At 56.4% G+C, this 9,385-nt stretch overlaps 1 protein-coding gene across 8 annotated transcripts in view; it reads right to left on the minus strand.

The window, feature by feature from the left end:
• The window catches only part of tjp1b (tight junction protein 1b), a 281,606-nt gene that overhangs the window by 53,820 nt on the left and 218,401 nt on the right, over window positions 1-9,385 (minus strand). The window lies entirely within an intron of this gene.

Below are 9,385 nucleotides of genomic sequence, written 5' to 3' on the forward strand. Positions count from 1 at the left end.
TGGGCTCTATACTCAGTGAGCTCTATACTCAGTGGGCTCTATACCCAGTGGGCTCTCTACCCAGTGGGCTCTATACCCAGTGGGCTCTCTACCCAGTGGGCTCTCTACCCAGTGGGCTAGCTACCCAGTGGGCTATACTCAGTGGACTCTATACCCAGTGGGCGCTCTACCCAGTGGGCTCTAGCCAGTGGGCTCTCTACCCATTGGCCTAATCACCCAGTGGGCTCTACACCCAGTGGGCTCTATACCCAGTGGGCTCTATACTCAGTGAGCTCTATACCCAGTGGGCTCTATACTCAGTGGGCTCTATACTCAGTGGGCTCTATACTCAGTGGGCTCTCTACCCAGTGGGCTCTCTACCCAGTGGGCTCTCTACCCAGTGGGCTCTATACCCAGTGGGCTCTCTACCCAGTGGGCTCTCTACCCAGTGGGCTCTATACTCAGTGGACTCTATACCCAGTGGGCGCTCTACCCAGTGGGCTCTGACCAGTGGGCTCTCTACCCATTGGGGTCTACACCAAGTGGCCTCTACACCCAGTGGGCTCTACACCCATTGGGCTCTACACCCAGTGGGCTCTACACCCAGTGGGCTCTATACCCAGTGGGCTCTATACTCAGTGAGCTCTATACTCAGTGGGCTCTATACCCAGTGGGCTCTCTACCCAGTGGGCTCTATACCCAGTGGGCTCTCTACCCAGTGGGCTCTCTACAAAGTGGGCTCTATACTCAGTGGACTCTATACCCAGTGGGCGCTCTACCCAGTGGGCTCTGACCAGTGGGCTCTCTACCCAGTGGGCTCTATACCCAGTGGGCTCTCTACCCAGTGGGCTCTCTACCCAGTGGGCTCTATACTCAGTGGACTCTATACCCAGTGGGCGCTCTACCCAGTGGGCTCTGACCAGTGGGCTCTCTACCCATTGGGGTCTACACCCAGTGGCCTCTACACCCAGTGGGCTCTACACCCAGTGGGCTCTATACCCAGTGGGCTCTATACTCAGTGAGCTCTATACTCAGTGGGCTCTATACCCAGTGGGCTCTCTACCCAGTGGGCTCTATACCCAGTGGGCTCTCTACCCAGTGGGCTCTCTACCCAGTGGGCTAGCTACCCAGTGGGCTATACTCAGTGGACTCTATACCCAGTGGGCGCTCTACCCAGTGGGTTCTACCCAGTGGGCTCTCTACCCATTGGCCTAATCACCCAGTGGGCTCTACACCCAGTGGGCTCTATACCCAGTGGGCTCTATACTCAGTGAGCTCTATACTCAGTGGGCTCTACACCCAGTGGGCTCTCTACCCAGTGGGCTCTATACCCAGTGGGCTCAATACCCAGTGGGCTCTACACCCAGTGGGCTCTACACCCAGTGGGCTCTACACCCAGTGGGCTCTACACCCAGTGGGATCTACACCCAGTCAGCTCTCTACACAGTGGGCTCTATACCCAGTGAGCTCAATACTCAGTGGGCTCTATACTCAGTGGGCTCTATGCCCAGTGGGCTCTATACCCAGTGGGCTCTATACCCAGTGGGCTCTATACTCAGTGGGCTCTATACCCAGTGGGCTCTATACTCAGTGAGCTCTATACCCAGTGGGCTCAATACTCAGTGGGCTCTATACTCAGTGTGCTCTAATCCCAGCGGGCTCTACACACAGTGGGCTCTATACCCAGTGGGCTCTATACTCAGTGGGCTCTATACTCAGTGTGCTCTAATCCCAGTGGGCTCTACACACAGTGGGCTCTATACCCAGTGGGCTCTATACTCAGTGGGCTCTATACTCAGTGTGTTTTATACTCAGTGGGCTCTATACCCAGTGGGCTCTATACCCAGTGGGCTCTATACCCAGTGGGCTCTAAACCCAGCGGGCTTTACACACAGTGGGCTCTCTACCCAGTGGGCTCTCTACCCAGTGGGCTCTATACCCAGTGGGCTCTATACCCAGTGGGCTCTATATTCAGTGGGCTCTATACCCAGCGGGCTCTACACCCAGTGGGCTCTACACCCAGTGGGCTCTATACCCAGTGGGCTCGATACCAAGTTGGCTCTAAACTAAATGGGCTCTATACCCAGTGGGCTCTCTACCCAGTAGGCTCTCTACCCAGTGGGCTCTACACTCAGTGGGCTCTACACTCAGTGGGCTCTATACTCAGTGGGCTCTATACCTAGTGGGCTCTATACTCAGTGGGCTCTATACCCAGTGGGCTCTATACCCGGTGGGCTCTATACTCGGTGGGCTCAATACTCAGTGGGCTCTCTACCCAGAGGGCTCTATACCCAGTGGGCTCTATACCCAGTGGGCTTTATACCCAGTGGGTTCTCTACCCAGTGGGCTCTATACCCAGTGGGCTCTATACCCAGTGGGCTCTCTACCCAGTGGGCTCTTTACCCAGTGGGCTATACTCAGTGGACTCTATACCCAGTGGGCGCTCTACCTAGTGGGCTCTATCCAGTTGGCTCTCTACCCATTGGGCTATACTCAGTGGACTCTATACCCAGTGGGCGCTCTACCCAGTGGGCTCTACCCAGTGGGCTCTCTACCCATTGGGATCTACACCCAGTGGGCTCTACACCCAGTGGGTTCTATACCCAGTGGGCTCTATACTCAGTGTGCTCTAATCCCAGTGGGCTCTACACACAGTGGGCTCTATACCCAGTGGGCTCTATACTCAGTGGGCTCTATACTCAGTGTGTTTTATACCCAGTGGGCTCTATACCCAGTGGGCTCTACACCCAGCGGGCTTTACACACAGTGGGCTCTCTACCCAGTGGGCTCACTACCCAGTGGGCTCTATACCCAGTGGGCTCTATACCCAGTGGGCTCTATATTCAGTGGGCTCTATACCCAGCGGGCTCTACACCCAGTGGGCTCTATACCCAGTGGGCTCGATACCAAGTTGGCTCTACACTAAATGGGCTCTATACCCAGTGGGCTCTCCACCCAGTAGGCTCTCTACCCAGTGGGCTCTACACTCAGTGGGCTCTACACTCAGTGGGCTCTATACTCAGTGGGCTCTATACCTAGTGTGCTCTATACTCAGTGGGCTCTATACCCAGTGGGCTCTATACCCGGTGGGCTCTCTACAAAGTGGGCTCTATACTCAGTGGACTCTATACCCAGTGGGCGCTCTACCCAGTGGGCTCTGACCAGTGGGCTCTCTACCCAGTGGGCTCTATACCCAGTGGGCTCTCTACCCAGTGGGCTCTCTACCCAGTGGGCTCTATACTCAGTGGACTCTATACCCAGTGGGCGCTCTACCCAGTGGGCTCTGACCAGTGGGCTCTCTACCCATTGGGGTCTACACCCAGTGGCCTCTACACCCAGTGGGCTCTACACCCAGTGGGCTCTATACCCAGTGGGCTCTATACTCAGTGAGCTCTATACTCAGTGGGCTCTATACCCAGTGGGCTCTCTACCCAGTGGGCTCTATACCCAGTGGGCTCTCTACCCAGTGGGCTCTCTACCCAGTGGGCTAGCTACCCAGTGGGCTATACTCAGTGGACTCTATACCCAGTGGGCGCTCTACCCAGTGGGTTCTACCCAGTGGGCTCTCTACCCATTGGCCTAATCACCCAGTGGGCTCTACACCCAGTGGGCTCTATACCCAGTGGGCTCTATACTCAGTGAGCTCTATACTCAGTGGGCTCTACACCCAGTGGGCTCTCTACCCAGTGGGCTCTATACCCAGTGGGCTCAATACCCAGTGGGCTCTACACCCAGTGGGCTCTACACCCAGTGGGCTCTACACCCAGTGGGCTCTACACCCAGTGGGATCTACACCCAGTCAGCTCTCTACACAGTGGGCTCTATACCCAGTGAGCTCAATACTCAGTGGGCTCTATACTCAGTGGGCTCTATGCCCAGTGGGCTCTATACCCAGTGGGCTCTATACCCAGTGGGCTCTATACTCAGTGGGCTCTATACCCAGTGGGCTCTATACTCAGTGAGCTCTATACCCAGTGGGCTCAATACTCAGTGGGCTCTATACTCAGTGTGCTCTAATCCCAGCGGGCTCTACACACAGTGGGCTCTATACCCAGTGGGCTCTATACTCAGTGGGCTCTATACTCAGTGTGCTCTAATCCCAGTGGGCTCTACACACAGTGGGCTCTATACCCAGTGGGCTCTATACTCAGTGGGCTCTATACTCAGTGTGTTTTATACTCAGTGGGCTCTATACCCAGTGGGCTCTATACCCAGTGGGCTCTATACCCAGTGGGCTCTAAACCCAGCGGGCTTTACACACAGTGGGCTCTCTACCCAGTGGGCTCTCTACCCAGTGGGCTCTATACCCAGTGGGCTCTATACCCAGTGGGCTCTATATTCAGTGGGCTCTATACCCAGCGGGCTCTACACCCAGTGGGCTCTACACCCAGTGGGCTCTATACCCAGTGGGCTCGATACCAAGTTGGCTCTAAACTAAATGGGCTCTATACCCAGTGGGCTCTCTACCCAGTAGGCTCTCTACCCAGTGGGCTCTACACTCAGTGGGCTCTACACTCAGTGGGCTCTATACTCAGTGGGCTCTATACCTAGTGGGCTCTATACTCAGTGGGCTCTATACCCAGTGGGCTCTATACCCGGTGGGCTCTATACTCGGTGGGCTCAATACTCAGTGGGCTCTCTACCCAGAGGGCTCTATACCCAGTGGGCTCTATACCCAGTGGGCTTTATACCCAGTGGGTTCTCTACCCAGTGGGCTCTATACCCAGTGGGCTCTATACCCAGTGGGCTCTCTACCCAGTGGGCTCTTTACCCAGTGGGCTATACTCAGTGGACTCTATACCCAGTGGGCGCTCTACCTAGTGGGCTCTATCCAGTTGGCTCTCTACCCATTGGGCTATACTCAGTGGACTCTATACCCAGTGGGCGCTCTACCCAGTGGGCTCTACCCAGTGGGCTCTCTACCCATTGGGATCTACACCCAGTGGGCTCTACACCCAGTGGGTTCTATACCCAGTGGGCTCTATACTCAGTGTGCTCTAATCCCAGTGGGCTCTACACACAGTGGGCTCTATACCCAGTGGGCTCTATACTCAGTGGGCTCTATACTCAGTGTGTTTTATACCCAGTGGGCTCTATACCCAGTGGGCTCTACACCCAGCGGGCTTTACACACAGTGGGCTCTCTACCCAGTGGGCTCACTACCCAGTGGGCTCTATACCCAGTGGGCTCTATACCCAGTGGGCTCTATATTCAGTGGGCTCTATACCCAGCGGGCTCTACACCCAGTGGGCTCTATACCCAGTGGGCTCGATACCAAGTTGGCTCTACACTAAATGGGCTCTATACCCAGTGGGCTCTCCACCCAGTAGGCTCTCTACCCAGTGGGCTCTACACTCAGTGGGCTCTACACTCAGTGGGCTCTATACTCAGTGGGCTCTATACCTAGTGTGCTCTATACTCAGTGGGCTCTATACCCAGTGGGCTCTATACCCGGTGGGCTCTATACTCGGTGGGCGCTCTACCCAGTGGGCTCTCTACCCAGTGGGCTCTACACCCAGTGGGCTCTACACCCAGTGGGCTCTACACCCAGTGGGCTCTCCACCCAGTGGGTTCTAAACCCAGTGGGCTCTATACCCAGTGGGCTCTACACCCAGTGGGATCTACACCCAGTCAGCTCTCTACCCAGTGGGCTCTATACCCAGTGGGCTCTATACCCAGCGGGCTCTATACACAGTGGGCTCTATACTCAGTGGGCTCTAAGCCCAGTGAGATCTACACCCAGTCAGCTCTCTATCCAGTGGGCTCTCTACCCAGTGGGCTCTATACCCGGTGGGCTCAATACTCGGTGGGCTCTATAACCGGTGGGCTCTATACCCGGTGGGTTCTATACTCGGTGGGCTCTATAACCGGTGGGCTCTATACCCGGTGGGCTCTATACTCAGTGGGCTCTCTACCCAGTAGGCTATATACCCAGTGGGCTCTCTACCCAGTGGGCTCTCTACCCAGTGGGCTCTCTACCCAGTGGGCTATACTCAGTGGACTCTATACCCAGTGGGCGCTCTACCCAGTGGGCTCTCTACCCAGTGGGCTCTACACCCAGTGGGTTCTACACCCGGTGGGCTCTATACCCGGTGGGCTCTATACTCAGTGGGCTTTCTACCCAGTGGGCTCTATACCCAGTGGGCTCTCTACCCAGTGGGCTCTCTACCCAGTGGGCTCTCTACCCAGTGGGCTATACTCAGTGGACTCTACACCCAGTGGGCGCTCTACCCAGTGGGCTCTCTACCCAGTGGGCTCTACACCCAGTGGGTTCTACACCCAGTGGGCTCTACACCCAGTGGGCTCTCCACCCAGTGGGTTCTATACCCAGTGGGCTCTATACCCAGTGGGCTCTACACCCAGTGGGATCTACAACCAGTCAGCTCTCTACCCAGTGGGCTCTATACCCAGTGGGATCTATAGCCAGTGGGCTCTATACACAGTGGGCTCTATACTCAGTGGGCTCTATACCCAGTGGGATCTACACCCTGTCAGCTCTCTACCCAGTGGGCTCTATACCCAGTGGGCTCTACACCCAGCGGGATCTATACTCAGTGGGCTCTATACCCAGTGGGCTCTATACTCAGTGGGCTCTATACCCAGTGGGATCTACAACCAGTCAGCTCTCTACCCAGTGGGCTCTATACCCAGTGGGCTCTATACCCAGTGGGCTCTATATTCAGTGGGCTCTATACCCAGTGGGCTCTACACCCAGTGGGCTCTATACCCAGTGGGCTCTATACCCATTGCGCTCTATACTCAGTGGGCTCTATACTCAGTGGGCTCTATACTCAGTGGGCTCTCTACCCAGTGGGCTCTATACCCAGTGGGCTCTCTACCCAGTGGGCTCTTTACCCAGTGGGCTCTCTACCCAGTGGGCTATACTCAGTGGACTCTATACCCAGTGGGCGCTCTACCCAGTGGGCTCTCTACCCAGTGGGCTCTACACCCAGTGGGTTCTACACCCGGTGGGCTCTATACCCGGTGGGCTCTATACTCAGTGGGCTTTCTACCCAGTGGGCTCTATACCCAGTGGGCTCTCTACCCAGTGGGCTCTCTACCCAGTGGGCTCTCTACCCAGTGGGCTATACTCAGTGGACTCTATACCCAGTGGGCGCACTACCCAGTGGGCTCTCTACCCAGTGGGCTCTACACCCAGTGGGTTCTACACCCAGTGGGCTCTACACCCAGTGGGCTCTCCACCCAGTGGGTTCTATACCCAGTGGGCTCTATACCCAGTGGGCTCTACACCCAGTGGGATCTACAACCAGTCAGCTCTCTACCCAGTGGGCTCTATACCCAGTGGGATCTATAGCCAGTGGGCTCTATACCCAGTGGGCTCTATACTCAGTGGGCTCTATACCCAGTGGGATCTACAACCAGTCAGCTCTCTACCCAGTGGGCTCTATACCCAGTGGGCTCTATACCCAGTGGGCTCTATATTCAGTGGGCTCTATACCCAGTGGGCTCTACACCCAGTGGGCTCTATACCCAGTGGGCTCTATACCCATTGCGCTCTATACTCAGTGGGCTCTATACTCAGTGGGCTCTATACTCAGTGGGCTCTCTACCCAGTGGGCTCTATACCCAGTGGGCTCTCTACCCAGTGGGCTCTCTACCCAGTGGGCTCTCTACCCAGTGGGCTATACTCAGTGGACTCTATACCCAGTGGGCGCTCTACCCAGTGGGCTCTCTACCCAGTGTGCTCTCTACCCAGTGGGCTCTCCACCCAGTGGGCTCTATACCCAGTGGGCTCTATACACAGTGGGCTCTATACTCAGTGGGCTCTAAGCCCAGTGAGATCTACACCCAGTCAGCTCTCTACCCAGTGGGCTCTCTACCCAGTGGGCTCTATACCCGGTGGGCTCAATACTCGGTGGGCTCTATAACCGGTGGGCTCTATACCCGGTGGGTTCTATACTCGGTGGGCTCTATAACCGGTGGGCTCTATACCCGGTGGGCTCTATACTCAGTGGGCTCTCTACCCAGTAGGCTATATACCCAGTGGGCTCTCTACCCAGTGGGCTCTCTACCCAGTGGGCTCTCTACCCAGTGGGCTATACTCAGTGGACTCTATACCCAGTGGGCGCTCTACCCAGTGGGCTCTCTACCCAGTGGGCTCTACACCCAGTGGGTTCTACACCCGGTGGGCTCTATACCCGGTGGGCGCTATACTCAGTGGGCTTTCTACCCAGTGGGCTCTATACCCAGTGGGCTCTCTACCCAGTGGGCTCTCTACCCAGTGGGCTCTCTACCCAGTGGGCTCTATACCCAGTGGGCTCTACACCCAGTGGGATCTACACCCAGTCAGCTCTCTACCCAGTGGGCTCTATACCCAGTGGGATCTATAGCCAGTGGGCTCTATACACAGTGGGCTCTATACTCAGTGGGCTCTATACCCAGTGGGATCTACACCCTGTCAGCTCTCTACCCAGTGGGCTCTATACCCAGTGGGCTCTACACCCAGCGGGATCTATACTCAGTGGGCTCTATACCCAGTGGGCTCTATACTCAGTGGGCTCTATACCCAGTGGGATCTACAACCAGTCAGCTCTCTACCCAGTGGGCTCTATACCCAGTGGGCTCTATACCCAGTGGGCTCTATATTCAGTGGGCTCTATACCCAGTGGGCTCTACACCCAGTGGGCTCTATACCCAGTGGGCTCTATACCCATTGCGCTCTATACTCAGTGGGCTCTATACTCAGTGGGCTCTCTACCCAGTGGGCTCTATACCCAGTGGGCTCTCTACCCAGTGGGCTCTCTACCCAGTGGGCTCTCTACCCAGTGGGCTATACTCAGTGGACTCTATACCCAGTGGGCGCTCTACCCAGTGGGCTCTCTACCCAGTGTGCTCTCTACCCAGTGGGCTCTCCACCCAGTGGGCTCTCCACCCAGTGGGCTCTCCACCCAGTGGGTTCTATACCCAGTGGGCTCTACACCCAGTGGGATCTACACCCAGTCAGCTCTCTACCCAGTGGGCTCTATACCCAGTGGACTCTATACCCAGTGGGCTCTATACACAGTGGGCTCTATACTCAGTGGGCTCTAAGCCCAGTGGGATCTACACCCAGTCAGCTCTCTACCCAGTGGGCTCTCTACCCAGTGGGCTCTCTACCCAGTGGGCTCTATACCCAGTGGGCTCTATACCCAGTGGGCTCTATACCCAGTGGGCTCTATACCCAGTGGGCTCTACACACAGTGGGCTCTCTACCCAGTGGGCTCTCTACCCAGTGGGCTCTATACCCAGTGGGCTCTATACCCAGTGGGCTCTATATTCAGTGGGCTCTATACCCAGTGGGCTCTACACCCAGTGGGCTCTACACCCAGTGGGCTCTATACCCAGTGGGCTCTATACCAAGTTGGCTCTACACTCAATGGGCTCTATACCCAGTGGGCTCTCTACC

This window comes from Oncorhynchus mykiss, chromosome 2 (assembly GCF_013265735.2).
Source record: "Oncorhynchus mykiss isolate Arlee chromosome 2, USDA_OmykA_1.1, whole genome shotgun sequence".
NCBI lineage: Eukaryota > Metazoa > Chordata > Actinopteri > Salmoniformes > Salmonidae > Oncorhynchus > Oncorhynchus mykiss.